The sequence below is a fragment of the Mesoplodon densirostris genome, chromosome 16, assembly GCF_025265405.1.
Source record: "Mesoplodon densirostris isolate mMesDen1 chromosome 16, mMesDen1 primary haplotype, whole genome shotgun sequence".
Classification (NCBI taxonomy): domain Eukaryota; kingdom Metazoa; phylum Chordata; class Mammalia; order Artiodactyla; family Ziphiidae; genus Mesoplodon; species Mesoplodon densirostris.
The window spans coordinates 38693575-38708486 of record NC_082676.1 but is presented as its reverse complement, the minus strand read 5'-3'; the positions used below and the strand labels follow the sequence as shown (position 1 = coordinate 38708486).

Sequence of the window (14912 nt, the reverse complement as noted above, 5' to 3'; positions counted from 1 at the left end):
ATTTTCAAAGGGAATAAATTAGGTTGGCGTTTCGTCAGAGGTTCCATTTTACAAATATTTAATAAAAGAATACAAAGTATCACAATTTATAGTAATATGCTAACACATATATTTAATATATACACCGCAGCAAACAAGAGGAATAGAGCCAAAGAGACCATTTAGAAAGAAAATTAGAAATCCCTAAAACAAACCTTTGATCAAGATTGATTTTTAAAAGTCAAGGCTTTTAAGTTTTCATAGCAAGCTATGCTTACATTTTGAGATACTAAAATTTTTCTTTCTGCTGAAATAAAGCTGGTAATTTTATCAGTAAACACCAAGTGATCTCTCGAGAAGAAACAAAATACATTTGAACGGTTAAGATTTGAAATGATCTGCAAGTGTGTTTATTTTTATACTTAAAACTTTATACCCTCTCCACCCCAGTTCCAAAATACTGTTGAGATAGCTAACAAAAACAGCTAAATTTTATCTTTTTTTAAAAAGCCAGGTGAAGGGAAGAATGATAAAATTTTAAAAATGAAGGCATAGAAAGAGAATCTGCCCAAAGGTGAATCACACAAGTTCAATAATGAGTGTCACAGTAGCCAAAACACTGTCTTTGAAACAAACAAACAAACAAACACCTTATCAACTATTCAGGAAGACCCACAACTTTTCTTGGCACTAGTTTGAAATTTTTCACAAATGTGTAAGTTATACTTTTAAATTGATAGTGCAGATTTTTTAAAAGTAGTAGCTTTCTCTGCCAATACACAAAGAATGTGCCCCTTTGTCCTTACTTCAAATTTAAAAAACATTTGGTAGTTGATAAGTTGGCTCACTTGTTCTTTTTCTAACTTTGTATGAATTGGAAGAGGAAATGAAAATCAAGTAACTGTGACCTAAAACTTCCATCTTTATCTTTTTAATGTATTGTTTACAGAAAGCAGGCTACAGAGCAAAGCTATTATGAATGGCAGCTTTGGAATCATGCCAAGTTCTGAATTCAAGTCCTAGCTCCAATATTAGATATGGTTGACTGTGGAATTCTTTAATCCCAAATATACTAATCCGGAAAATGACAATAATGTGTGTACTTACCTCACAAGGTTGGTATCAGAAGCTATTAAGTACCTGACAGAGCGCTTAACACAACCATTCAATAAATTGAGTAAGCATTTAATTTTGGTTTTTTTAAATATTTATTTATTTATTTGGCTGCGTCGGGTCTTAGTTGAAGCACACGGGATCTTCATTGCGGCATGCAGGATCTTTAGTTGATCCATGCAGGATCCATAGTTGCAGCATGTGGGATTTTTAGTTGCAGTATGCGAACTCTTAGTTGCAGCATGTGGGATCTAATTCCCTGACCAGGGATTGAACCTGGGCCCCCTGCACTGGGAGCGTGGAGTCTTAGCCACTGAACTACCAGGGAAGTCCCAGCACTTAACTTTAAATTTAATTAGGGATTTCCCTGGTGGCAAAGTGGTTAAGAATCCACCTGCCAGCGCAGGGGACATGGGTTCGATCCCTGGTCCAGGAAGATCCCACATGCCACAGAGCAACTAAGTCCCTGCGCCACAACTACTGAGCTTGTGCTCTAGAGCCTGCAAGCCACAACTACCGAGCCCATGTGCCACAACTGCTGAAGCCTGCGTGCCTAGAGCCTGTGCTCCGCCACAAAGAGTAGCCCCCACTCACCGCAACTTGAGAAATCCCGTGCACAGCAACAAAGACCTGACGCAGCCAAAAATTTAAATAAATTAAATAAATTAAAAATTTTTTAATTACTTATTTTTAAAATACACATATATGTAATACCTATTTATCTACCTATAAACTCTCCAAATCCAAGCCTGACAAATGAAAATTTCCCAACTAACTGCTTTAATTAATACTGCTAAATAAAATAACCTATTTTCTGATGGGGCAGGAAAAATAATAAGAAAGTTGTCAAAATAAATCACTGCTTTTTTTTAACCATTTATTTTTATTTTTTTCCCAGCTTTTTTTGAGATATAATTGACCTATAATACTGTGTAAATTTAAGATAAACAACAAATCACTGCTTTGAAATATAGTATGTGCACCTTTTAAAGCATACATCCAACAAGCATGAAAATTTGCTTGTATCAAACCTACTCCTCAAAGATTGTTTCACAATTTAAGTTTAAAAGTCACCTTGCGCCAAATACCAAAAAAAGTACACTAGACTGAATATACAAACTGAACTAAGGAGTCTTTATTGTGAAGCTCTCAACAAACAATAGAATTTGCCCATACCAGCATTCTCCTAGAAATAGACTGTGTTCTGGGGGTTGTGTTCTGAGGGCGTCACACAATACCTAACCCACCCAGAAGGCCTTCAATATGTTGGGTAAGTAGATAAATGAGTACTGTTCCAAATGTGGTAAGGGATCTCTTCTTTTCCAAAGCTTAAAACATAGACAATGAATAGTGAACAATAGTTCAAACACTCATTTTGTTATTATAAAGAAAACTGATTTTCCTGTAAGTAAGACTACAAATAAAGAAAAAAATTATGCTCGGTGCTTTGTGACCACCTGAAGGGGTGGGATAGGGAGGGTGGGAGGGAGGGAGACGCAAGAGGGAAGAGATATGGGAACACATGTATATGTATAATTGATTCACTTTGTTATAAAGCAGAAATTAACACACCATTGTAAAGCAATTATACTCCAATAAAGATGTAAAAAAAAAATTATGAAGTGAGTTATCTAGTTGGGTAAAGTGACTACCCCACTGTTTTACAACATACCCTAAGAAAAAGTACTCTAAAAGCTTTACAGAAGCAATCAACACAACAAAAATACATAATCAGAAAATAACTTTTAACATATAATAAAAGATACTATGGTCTCTAGAGACAGTGTATGCAAATGCAATCAAAACACACATCAATTTTCAAAAGTATGGGACCTATACAATCAGAAATCTTCACAGGCTCAGTCTAACCAGGGCTGAGTTTAACCAAATACCCTAAATAGGATCAAACTCTTCACTCCTCTCCACTTATATAATTATACCATAATATAGTCATATACAGTACTTTAAAAAAATCACCTCCTTTGCCATACTATAAAAACAAAAACTTTAAAAATCACTATAACAATAAAAAAGGATGGAAATTCTGACACATCCTAAAACATGGATGAACCGTGAGGACATTAAGCTAAATGAAATAAACCAATCACAAAAGGACAAATACTGTCCAAATAATTCCACTTATGTGAGGTACCTAAAACAGTCAAATTTGGGACCTCCCTGGTGGTCCAGTGGTTAAGACTCCACGCTTGCAGTGTAAGGGGCACCAGTTCCATCCCTGGTCAGGGAACCAAGATCCCACATGCCTCACAGCAGGTGCCAGGGGCTGGAGGGAAGAGGGAATGGGAATTACTCTTTAATGGGCAATTTCAGTTTAGGAAGATGAAAAAGTCCTGGAGATGGATGGTGTGATGGCTGCTCAACAATGTGACTGTACAAAGTGTGCACTTAACACTGTATGTTAAGTTTTGTGTTACGTATATTTTACCAATTTTTTGCTACTTTTTTTTTTTTGACCATGCCACATGGTGTGCACGGCCCCTGCAGTGGAAGCTCGGAGCCTTAACCACTGGACTACCAGGGAAGTCCCTACCACAATTTTTAAAAAATCACTATAAGGGGACTTCCCTGGTGGCGCAGTGGATAAGACTCCATGCTCCCAATGCAGGCGGCCCGGGTTCAATCCCTGGTCAAGGAACTAGATCCCACACACATGCCGCAACAAAGGAGCTGGTGAGCCACAACTGAGGGGCCCGCCTACCACAACTAAAACCCAGCGCAACCAAGTAAGTATTAAAAAAAAAAAAAAAAGAACCTATGTCTATACCCACTGAGCCATATTCCCTCTCTCTCAATTATAAATTCATTTTGTCTCAAGTTATTTTTTTTTTTTCTTGGTACACAGGCCTCTCACCTTTGTGGCCTCTCCCGTTGCGGGGCACAGGCTCCAGACACGCAGGCTCAGCGGCCATGGCTCACGGACCCAGCCGCTCCGCGGCATGCGGGATATTCCCGGACCGGGGCACGAACCTGTGTCCCCTGCATCGGCAGGCAGACTCTCAACCACTGCGCCACCAGGGAAGCCCTCAAGTTACTTTTTAAATAAACTAATTCTTTTAAAATCCTCTGTAATTTTTCATCAAGTTAAACCAAGGAACATGAGTCAATACGCCATCAACTCTGACAGTCCAAGGTTATATGGAACTTTCTTACTTTCCCACTAGGTCAAAGTGTTTAAAGCAAAGGAGTAGTGCCAGAGACAGGCATGGGATATGAAGACAAGGACTGTAGAAACAAAGAGGAAAAAAGAAAAAACAAAAACAGGGAAGCTGCATCGTTGAGCATTCCAGTAAAGGAAAGACAAGAAAGAGGGAAAATGGTAAAGGAAGAAAGAGGAAAGCATGGAAAATGAAGAATATTAAGATAAAACCTTCAGCACTTCTGATCTATCCACATGATTTTTTCCCGTAATTTCCCCATAATTTTTAATACATCCTCTAAAATACTAATTCTTAATTTTACTCTCCCAGGCAGGTGGCCTCAGCTACACTTTGTTTAACCAAATTTTATTCTTCATATTGCTATGCTGCCATTGAAGCCCATTGATTACAAGGAAACTCAACTCTACAATTACAATGAACAACTGATTAATTGCATTTCCTACTTTCTTTCAGTTAGTAACAATGAATACGCTTAACCCTAATAAATGTAGACAACTTCTGAAGAAAAATGGTACCAATGACCTTTGGTAAACTGCTATTAATAAAATTCATGGTATTTATCTTTCAGGTAGATTACCTCTAATGCATTTCGGGAAAAGTGAAATACCATTCTCAAAGGGTATTACTTCTCAAACAACTCTTCAAAAAATGCTTTCCCTCAGACATACATAGACATTACTTATCAGCATCTGTTTAAGCCAGTGATTAAGACAAGTTCATGTTAATTATACCACAGCAGTTATATGAAGAGGACTGCAATATTTTAAAAATTCATGTTTTCAATGAAGAAAGAAACAATGGTAGAACTGAATTAGGTAGAATGCAATGCAAATAACTACACACCAGTAATAACAGAAAAGGTTAAGTGTTTTATTTACTGCTCCTTTAGATAATAACAACCTGGAGCGCGGACCTTGTCTTTTATATTTCATGTTTTGGAACACACCATTGATCTATGGATCATCAAAAAAATGATAGAAGAGAGACTTCCCTGGTAGCGCAGGGGTTAGGAAGCCACCTGCCAATGCAGGGGACAAGGGTTCGATCCCTGGTCCAAGATCACGTGCCGCGGAACTAAGCCCACGTGCCACAACGACTGAAACCACGCACACCCTAGAGCCCGCCTACTGCAACTACTGAAGCTCGCGCGCCTAGAGCCCGTGCCCCACAAGAGAAGCCACCGCAATGAGAAGCTGCGCAGCACAACGAAGACCCAAGGCAGCCGAAAGATAAATAAAAATTTAAAAATGATAGATTACCGTAAACTAATCCCACTCCTACCTGATTTGAGCTTACTTACTTTCCTCAGAAAGAAATCCATTATACCAAAAAAACTAAAAATCATTCTCACCAAGACGTGTGCCCCAAGAAAAAGAAGCCCAAAGCCTGCATTTTAATGACAAAGTCTTTGTAGCCATTTTCTTAAAAGTTAGCCAAATCATTGGTGCATGGAACTGGCGGGAGGGTGGAGTTAGGGAGCCCCAGCTGCTCTGCCTGCCCCAGCCTGGCCCAGCTTACCTCAGTTCCAAGCTCAGGCCCTATCTTTAGACTCTGGTGGGGATAGGATGCTTTAGGCATCACTTGAAAGAGATAAATGCCTGTGCCATGAAAAAAATAAATGAATGAGAGGGGAAAAAAAGCCAAGATTAGATTTCTAATTGTATTCTGTACTCAAATCCATGGCTCCTTTTTAAACTGGAGACCTATTAAACTTTAATTTTGTAACCAACAAAGAAAAATTCTTAACTCTCAGTTTTCCAAGCAATCTACAGTAAGCAGTACGAATTACTTTTGGTTAAGATCTCGTTTTAAAGTAATGAAGAGCAAGCATCTAGAATTAACTTCCCTCACAACTTAACTTCCTACGGTAGTGAACAGCTCTCAACTTGTCTGTCCTGGGAGTAACAGCAGCACCAGGGAACTAGTTAGAAATGCAAATTCTCCGGCCCCACCCCAGACCTGCAGAATCAGAAGGTCTGGGGTGAGACCCAGCTATTGTGTTTTAACAAGCCCGCCAGGGGAGGATGATGCTTGCTTGGGTTTTCAGAACCACTGCCTTAGGGGTGAAGAGTCATACTGCCTAGGTTCAAATCTTGGATTCAAGGTTTACTTGGTGGGTAACCAAAAGGTGATTACACAGCTTCTCTAGTCTTGTTCCTCATCTATAGGAGGTTGTCATGAATATTAAATAAGAAAAACAGGGACTTCCCTGGTGGCACAGTGGTTAAGACTCCATGCTCCCAATGCAGGGCGCCTGGGTTCGATCCCTGGCCGGGAACTAGATTCCACATGCGGGCCGCAACTAAGACCCGGTACAACCAAATAAATAAATAAACAAATAAATATTTTTTTAAAAAAAAAACATACCTTAAGTGTTTAAGAGCGATGCCAGGCATATAAACATTATTCAAGCGTTAACTGTCGCTACTAATATAAACAAAGCACTTTGACGGCTGTAGACTGGAAGGGGGAGAAAAACAAAGAAGGAAAAGGCTTAATCCCTACCGCTCCAGGAGTTTAATACCTAGTGTCTAGGTCAGACACGTGTATACAAAGCATAACCAAACACACTCCAAGAGGAAATAAAGACGCCAGCCTAGGAGGGGCAAACAAGTTGATTGTATGAAGAAGCAACAAATTCTGACCCAACGTTATAAGATATGGCTTTAAAGAAGTAATTGCATGTGAGCAAGAAAGAGTTCCACAGCCTCAAGCGAAGAAAAAGTCATTCCAGCCTACAGGTGCGAGCCATGATCCCAATAAGCGGGAGAAACTAAAGTGCAAGGCAGTAGACTACAGTGGCTGGAAAACGGACAAAGCAAAAATATGTAATAGGAAATAAAATCGGATATCCCAAATCCTAGGGCTTAGCGGGGAGGAGTGAGGGGGGACCACCCGGCCTCCTCGGGGCACTCTACGGCACTCTCATTTGCAAACTTCCCCTTTGTTTCCTGAACCCCCGGAGAACACTTTTATGCAGTGGACCATCAAGCCATTGTTTGCAGCAAAGTTGAATGCAGGTAGGTGAGAAGTCTGCCCGGAGCCCCGCATTCCGAGGAGTGAGCACCACACCAACGGCACCCAACATATGAACATTCTCGGACGTAAATGAGCGCAAAACCGTAACATTAAACACAAAAAAGAAACTCACTATTAAAAGGCAAAACTTGGATAAGCACAAGTAGTGGGGAAAGAGGGCAGTTTTTTGTCTTCTTCCCTGAACCCCGGACCGGGTGCTGGCAGAATCCAGACGGCTTATTTTCACAGCCTGCAGGCTGAGGTTTTCCTTCCGGTCATTGTGTTTACTTCCCCAAAAGAGCAGGCCCCGCGGGGCAGGCGCGCCGGCCGGGCCGGGGACAAAGCCCACTCCGGACTCCACCTGGGCGCGGGTAGGGGCGGGTAGGGGCAGCGGCGAAGAGGGGCGGCGCTCCCGGGCCCGCCCGCCGGCCCGCAGTTACCAGGCAGCGCGGCACCGCCCCCGCCGCCCGCCGGCCAATCAGGCGCGTCTGCTGCCCGGGCGCACGAGCCCCGGAGACACCAGGCCGAGCGCGACCCCACGGCTCGGGCCTGGCACCGCGCGCGCACCCGCATCGCCGGAGCTGGCCAATCAGCGGCCGGGCATGCGCAGCCCGCAGGCTCGCTCGCGCGCGGGCCTCACGCGTGAGGGGCCCCCCCACGCCGCACCGGCGCGCGCGCCCCTCCCCCCCGCACCCAGGAGCGCGCGTGCAACTGTCGTCCCCCGCGACCGCGTCTGCTCCTGCCCCACCCCCAACCACGGCGGGAGGGGGTGGGGGGGCCTGTGGCCCCCAACACGGCCGCCGACGGTCCCCGGACCCCTGTCAGTGCAGGCCCCGGAGGGAGCGAGTCTCAAATAAAGACCGTGCTCGCGATGGCAACCGGGGCGGGGGACCGGAGATGAGGCGACAGGGACTCACCCGAGTGCAGCCGCCTCCAGGCAGCGCCGGGGCCGGGGGTGCTGTAGGGAAGCGAGTGTGGGCCGCGCGCGAACTGCGGCTGCGGCGGAGCACCCTCGGGCTGAGGCTGGCTGGCGAGCGGGCAGGAGGTGAGAGGGCGAGGGGCCCGAGCGTCTCGGCCGAGCTCCTGTCACCGCCGCATGGCCGCCCCGGCAGGGCCTCGCTCAGCGCCTAGATCCGCTCACAGGGGACCGAGGGATAGGCCGGGGTAACCGCGGCAGGCGGGCAGCCACGGCTAGAGAGCGCGTGCGGGAAAGCGGGGGGGCGACCGGCGGCCCCTTTCCTCTGCTCTCCGAGCTTCTCTCTCACCCTCCTCCTCTTTTTTTTTTTTTTTTTTTTTTTTTTGTTCCTCGAAGGCGCGCTGCGCGTGCGCACCCGCAACACCGCCCAGCGGGAGTTGTAGTCTCTGATTCGTCCCCACCAACGCGGCGTCGGGGGCACTGGACTACGACTCCCAGGAAGCCTCGCGCCGACAAGCCCAGAGCCCTAGGACGCGGCGAGCGCGGCGCCCGGCCCTCTCGGGCAAGGACTGTCAATGGAGGCGCGGGTGGTGGGAGCGAGGAACATGGCTGCACCTGGGGCCTGTGCTGCTGCTCGGGTGGGGGAGGGGAGCCGGGGCGCAGGGATGAAAATCCAGGCCGGGCGAGCTCCAGCCTGCTCCCTGCCGCTCTGCAGCCGGCCTCAGTCACGGTCCAAGCCTCGCACTCACTCTTGCACCCGAGATTGCCTGCAAATTGAGTGGCCGGACCACTGCAAAGGCCGGAGAGTCCCAGGACGGCCTGCCGCCTTCCATGCTCCGCCAAGGGACCTCCTCCACCCTGCACCACCCTCCGGAACACAAAGAACTCCTGTTAGTTTTGAAAGCTTGCCTCAAAATCGGCCAAAAGAGACTGTTGCCCCAACTTTGCACGGGCGAGGGAAAGGCACCCTTCTGTTTTTATTCACCCTCCAACCCCCAGGCTTTGCTCACTTTCACTCAACATTTAGAAAGTTAAAGTGGAAAAGCCATGGAGGGGAGCAGAAAACGTGGTTTGCAGCCCGTTTTGTTCTGTCAACCGCTAGGCAATTTTACTCAGGCCCCTCCCCCCGATAATTTTTTGCATCTCAACTTTCATTAGGTCGTGAATTTCGAAAATGGTGAGACGTTACTGTTCACCCAAGTTAGAAGTTCAAAAAACTCGAGCCCAGAGATTTTAGATGTTTATGTAAAGAACAAAATCGAGTGATTTTGTGATGTTTCTCCCCACCGGAGATTCGGGCCCCGCCGGCCATCCTCCCCCTCCCCCTCCCCCTCCTTCTCGGTAGGTGGCGACCAAGGCGCTTTTTCCAGCCTTTGTCGCTCGCAAGAAAACTTTCCGAGCAGCTAGTCTTTTGATGTAGGTCCAAAACCTTTCCTTTGAATTTGGGTTCACAGATTGGCGTTCCTCATCTTCTTTCTTCCACCGACCGCACCCATAATGCCTCGTCTAGAATGTCCATGTTGGATTTCTTTAAAATAGATGGAGAATTTAAAGGTCCCTGCGAAGCAATCTGATTACAGAAGACTTCCACATTTTTCCCATTTCCCTTGCAATCTTTTACAGTCATTTTGTCTTCGCCTAAATCGATTAGAACTCTCCTTTGTCAAGTCTCTCCGCAGCGTTTAGTTTTTCATAAGGACAATTTTTGCCCTCATATTTCTTAACATTTTGGAATATTTAATTAAATTCCGTCTTCCCAATACCAACTACAATTAACATATTTAGGAACAAACATTAACTCTTGAGAAGCCTACAACTCAGCTGCTAAGAACAGCCAGCCTACGAGCTGCAAACTCAGCGGCTGTGAGCATCAGTGAGTATGTTTTATAGAGGGACTGGAGTCCTGAACGGTTTCTTGGGAAGATTGGGAGGTTGAGGACAGTGAAGGGAGGATGCACTGGGTGTGGTGGAGCCATGGAGTAGCATTGGAAGGGTGTCACAAAGTGAGTTCGTAAAGCAAAACTTCATTTAGTCGAGATTACCCTTGCCGTTGACTTATTTAGGAGATAGTCCCTTCGCTTTCTATGAATTGAACAGCTCAGTGTGAAATTTTGCTGCTGCTTCATGAACAACTCCAGCTTCCTTGGAGGTTGAAGCTGTTCCTAAAACTATCAAATCCTGACGCAGGTCCTAAAACTTTAGCTGGCTTTGAATTGCCTCTGGACAGAAAGCTGGACCTTTGGGGACAATGAACAGTGTGTGGAAGGGTATGTGGTGTGAGCAGTGTGTAGAGACCAAGCTTTTTTCCCAGTGTATGGCTGTTGGCAGGTGTAACCCTCAAATTCATGTCTCACAGTCATAAATCTCATGCATTTTCAGTTCTCCCTGAGGCCTGGCTTACCACCTTGGCTGCTAGTAATACGCTTGTTGCTGTTTGTTAGCCAGTTTCTCCCTCACCTCATTGGTACAGATGCTATGTTAATGGTGACCAGAGTTACAAGCCACTTGGATACCAGCTCAGTACAGCCAGTTGTTTTTCCAGCACAGGATTGCACTGCTGTTTTTTGGGTTGAGCAAGAAATGAAAAAAAAAAAATCATTGATTTGTATTTAGGGATGATTTCGTGTGGAATCCTTTGTTTAAATCACACTCAACTTAACTTTGTTTAGAATCACATTCAACATAACAAGATGTGTGTACCGAGACCAAGATTGCAGGACGAGAAGATTCCCAGCTCTTGGCTCCTGCTCACTTGAGACATGAGTACACAGAGGCCAACAGTTGGCAGAATCTTGCAGCTTATTTCAAATTATTTTAAATATTTCTCTCTTTTTAATGTTTAACTTAGTGGATGCAGTCCTGCAGATGAGTGTCCAAATAACATGACACTCCATTCTACTGCATACAGTAACCCCTCCTTATCCGTGGGGGATACATTCCAAGACCCTTAAGTGGGTGCCTGAAACCAAAGATAATACTGAACCCTCCATATACTATGTTTTTTCCTATATGCCTATATGTACATACCTATGATAAAGTTTAATTTATAAATTAGGCACAGTAAGAGATTAATAATAACATAGAATAGGGACTTCCCTGGTGGTCCAGTGGCTAAGACTCCGTGCTCCCAATTCAGGGGGCCCTGGTCAGGGAACTAGATCCGCATGCCACAACCAAGATCCTGCATGCCGCAACTAAGAGCTGGCGAAGCCAAATAAATAAATAAATAAATATTTAAATATTTAAAAAATAAAAAGATCATGTCCTAGAAATTTCCAATGAGAGAAAGTATTCATTAAAAAATAACGTAGAGGGCTTCCCTGGTGGCACAGTGGTTGAGAATCTGCCTGCTAATGCAGGGCACATGGGTTCGAGCCCTGGTCTGGGAGGATCCCACATGCCGCGGAGCAACTAGGCCCATGAGCCACAACTACTGAGCCTGCGCGTCTGGAGCCTGTGCTCCGCAACAAGAGAGGCCGCGATAGTGAGAGGCCCGCGCACCGCGATGAAGAGTGGCCCCCACTTGCAACAACTAGAGAAAGCCCTCGCACAGAAACGAAGATGCAACACAGCAAAAATAAGTTAATTAATAAACTCCTACCCCCAACATCTTCTTAAAAAATAAAATAAAATAACATAGAATAATTATAACAATATATATTGCAATAAAAGTTATGTGGGGACTTCCCTGGTGGCGCAGTGGTTAAGAATCCGCCTGCCAATTTAGGGGACACGGGTTCGAGCCCTGGTCTGGGAAGATCCCACATGCCGCGGAGCAACTAAGCCCGTGCGCCACAACTACTGAGCCTGCGCTCTAGAGCCTGTGAGCCACAACTACTGAGCCCAATGCACCACAGCTACTGTGCCCACGTGCCTAGAGCCTGTGCTCCACAACAAGAGAAGCCAATGCAATGAGAAGCCTGCGCACTGCAACGAAGAGTAGCCTGTGCTCACCCCAACTAGAGGAAGCTGGCACGCAGCAACAAAGACCCAACGCAGCCAAAAATAAATAAAATTAATTAAAATTTTTAAAAAAATAAATAAGGGGCTTCCCTGGTGGCGCAGTGGTTGAGAGTCTGCCTGCCGATGCAGGGGACACAGGTTCATGTCCCGGTCCAGGAAGATCCCACATGCCTCAGAGCGGCTAAGCCCATGAGCCATGGCCGCTGAGCCTGCGCGTCTGGAGCCTGTGCTCTGCAACGGGAGAGGCCACAACAGTGAGAGGCCCGCTTACCGCAAAAAATAATAATAAATAAATAAATAAATAAATAAATAAATAAATAAATAAATAAAAGTTATGTGAATGTGATCTCTCTCAAAATATTAGGACTTCCCTGGTGGTCCAGTGGTTAGGACTCCATGTTAGCAATGCAGGGGGCGCTGGTTTGACCCCTGTTTGAGGAGCTAGTATCCCACATGCTGAGTGGCGAGGCCAAAAAATAAAATTAAAAAAAATTCAAAATGTCGTATTATACTGTACTTACCCTTCTTGTGATGATGTGAGATGCCAGGTAGCACCAGAGTTAATCTGTCTTTCCGTGTTTTATGCCCTGGTGCCTCCTTTGCACCTTTATGAATGTAGGTTCTATTGGGCATCTTCTTCCAGAAGAGCCCAGTTTCATCACAATTGAAGACTTGCTTTGGATAATATTCTCTGTCCTTAATCAACTTCTTCAACTCTGCTGGAAGTGTGGCAGCAGCTTCTTCCTTAGCAGACACAGCCTTTCCAGTAATTTTTATATTTTTCAGTCCAAACCTATTCCTGAATCTGTGTAACCATCCCTTACTCGCAGTAAATGGCTTGGTGTCACCCGTTTCTGGGGATCCCTGGCTGAAGTCTTCGTACAGGCTCAGTGCTTTCTGGCGCAACACATTGCTGTCAATGGGAACACGTTTTCTGTTCATGTCTTCCACCCACAAATTTAATTCCTCTTCCATCTTAACTATGCACTTATCACGCACTGTGGCTGTAACTTTTGCAGTTTGAGGCGCTACAGCAAAACTAGCACGGATTTCTTTTTCCTTCTTCACAATTTCACAGATAGAAGATTCGTTCTTACCGTAGATCTTAGCAACCTCAGCATACGATTTTTTTTCTTTCCTTACTAAGTCGAGAACTTTCACTTTTTCAATTAAAGGAAGCACTTTACGGCTTCTCTTTGGCATATCCGAACTGCCAGCATCACTACTCTTGCGCTTTGGGGCCATTATTAAGTAAAATAAGGGTTACTTGAGCACAAGCACTGTGATACCTGGCAGTTGATCTGATAACCCAGGCGGCTACTAAGTGACTACCGGGCAGGATACGCTGGACAAAGGGATGATTCACGACCCAAGCAGGACGGAGCGGGCGGGCGTGAAATTTAAAACTTATGAATTGTTTATTTCTGGAATTTTCCATCTGCAGTCAGCCCTCCGTATCCGCGGGTTCTGCATCTGCGGATTCAGCAAACCATGGATGGAAAATATTCTAAAACAAACAAACAAAAAAATGCCAGAAACTTTCAAAAAGCAAAACTTGAATTTGCTGGCTGGGTGCCCGGCAACTATTTACATAGTATTTACATTGGTTTACAACTATTTACATAACAGTTACATTGTATTAGGTATTATAAATTCAGAGATGATTAAAAGTACACAGGGAGGATGTGTGTAGGTTGTATGCTAATACTACAGCCATTTTATATAAGGGACTTGAGCATCTGCAGATTTTGGCATCTGGGGAGTATTGGGGGGGCGGGGCGGCCCTGGAACCAATCCCCCTTCGAGACCAAGGGACGGCTGTAATATTTTCCAAATGCCTGTAACTGAAACCGTGGAAAGTGAAACCGCAGATAAGGGGGTCTACTGTACTGTGGGAGACAAAAGCCAAGTCAGAAGGGCCACAGCCAGGATAGATAAGGATCTAAACCAAGTGTGAGCTCTTCCACCAACTTAAATGCATCTTCATACAGTCTCTGAGCACTTACAGTCTTGTTAATTGCTTTTAAATAGCAAGTGATGTGGCAATGTTTGAATGTCTTCACTAGTCCTGAAAAATAATCACCTTCTTCTTGGATTTTTTTTTTTTTTTTTTTTTTTTTTTTTTTTTTTTTTTGCGGTATGCGGGCCTCTCACTGTTGTGGCCTCCCCCGTCGCGGAGCACAGGCTCCGGACGCGCAGGCTCCGGACGCGCAGGCTCAGCGGCCATGGCTCAGCGGCCATGGCTCACGGGCCCAGCCGCTCCGCGGCATATGGGATCCTCCCAGACCTGGGTACGAACCCGTATCCCCTGCATCGGCAGGCGGACTCTCAACCACTTGCGCCACCAGGGAGGCCCGTTCTTGGATTTTTAATACTGGTATCAGGAGTCTGCTTCCTCCATTATCATGGGACCCACCCCCATAGGAAACCCCTATCAGCTACCTATGCTGACAGAACCACACTTACACCACTTGGTCAAGGTCACTGTGGTTGAAATTATTTAGTGGGTTTTTGGGGGGGTTTTCGGGGGGGGTGCGGGTTATGCTGTGATCTTAGTTCCCCAACCAGAGATCGAACCCGTACCAACAGTGAAAGCACCGAGTCCTAACTACTGGACCGCCAAGGAATTCCCTAGTGTTAAAAAGATGCTCTTTGGGGCTTCCCTGGTAGCGCAGTGGTTGAGAGTCTGCCTGCCGATGCAGGGGACACGGGTTCGTGTCCCGGTCTGGGAAGATCCCACATGC

General features: G+C 45.3%; 1 protein-coding gene across 7 annotated transcripts in view; it reads right to left on the bottom strand.

Moving 5' to 3' along the window:
* The window catches only part of GTF2I (general transcription factor IIi), a 103853-nt gene extending 91144 nt beyond the window's left edge, over positions 1-12709 (bottom strand). For 4 of the 7 annotated variants that reach the window (XM_060079522.1, XM_060079523.1, XM_060079527.1 and 1 more), the window contains exon 1: positions 12690-12708. The gene's annotated coding sequence lies outside the window, so the exon portion shown is untranslated. Of the gene's footprint in view, positions 1-8206; positions 8557-12689 lie in introns of those variants that run through there. The other 3 variants (XM_060079525.1, XM_060079526.1, XM_060079528.1) reach the window with 2 other exon arrangements.
* Positions 12710-14912: the final 2203 nt, after the last annotated feature.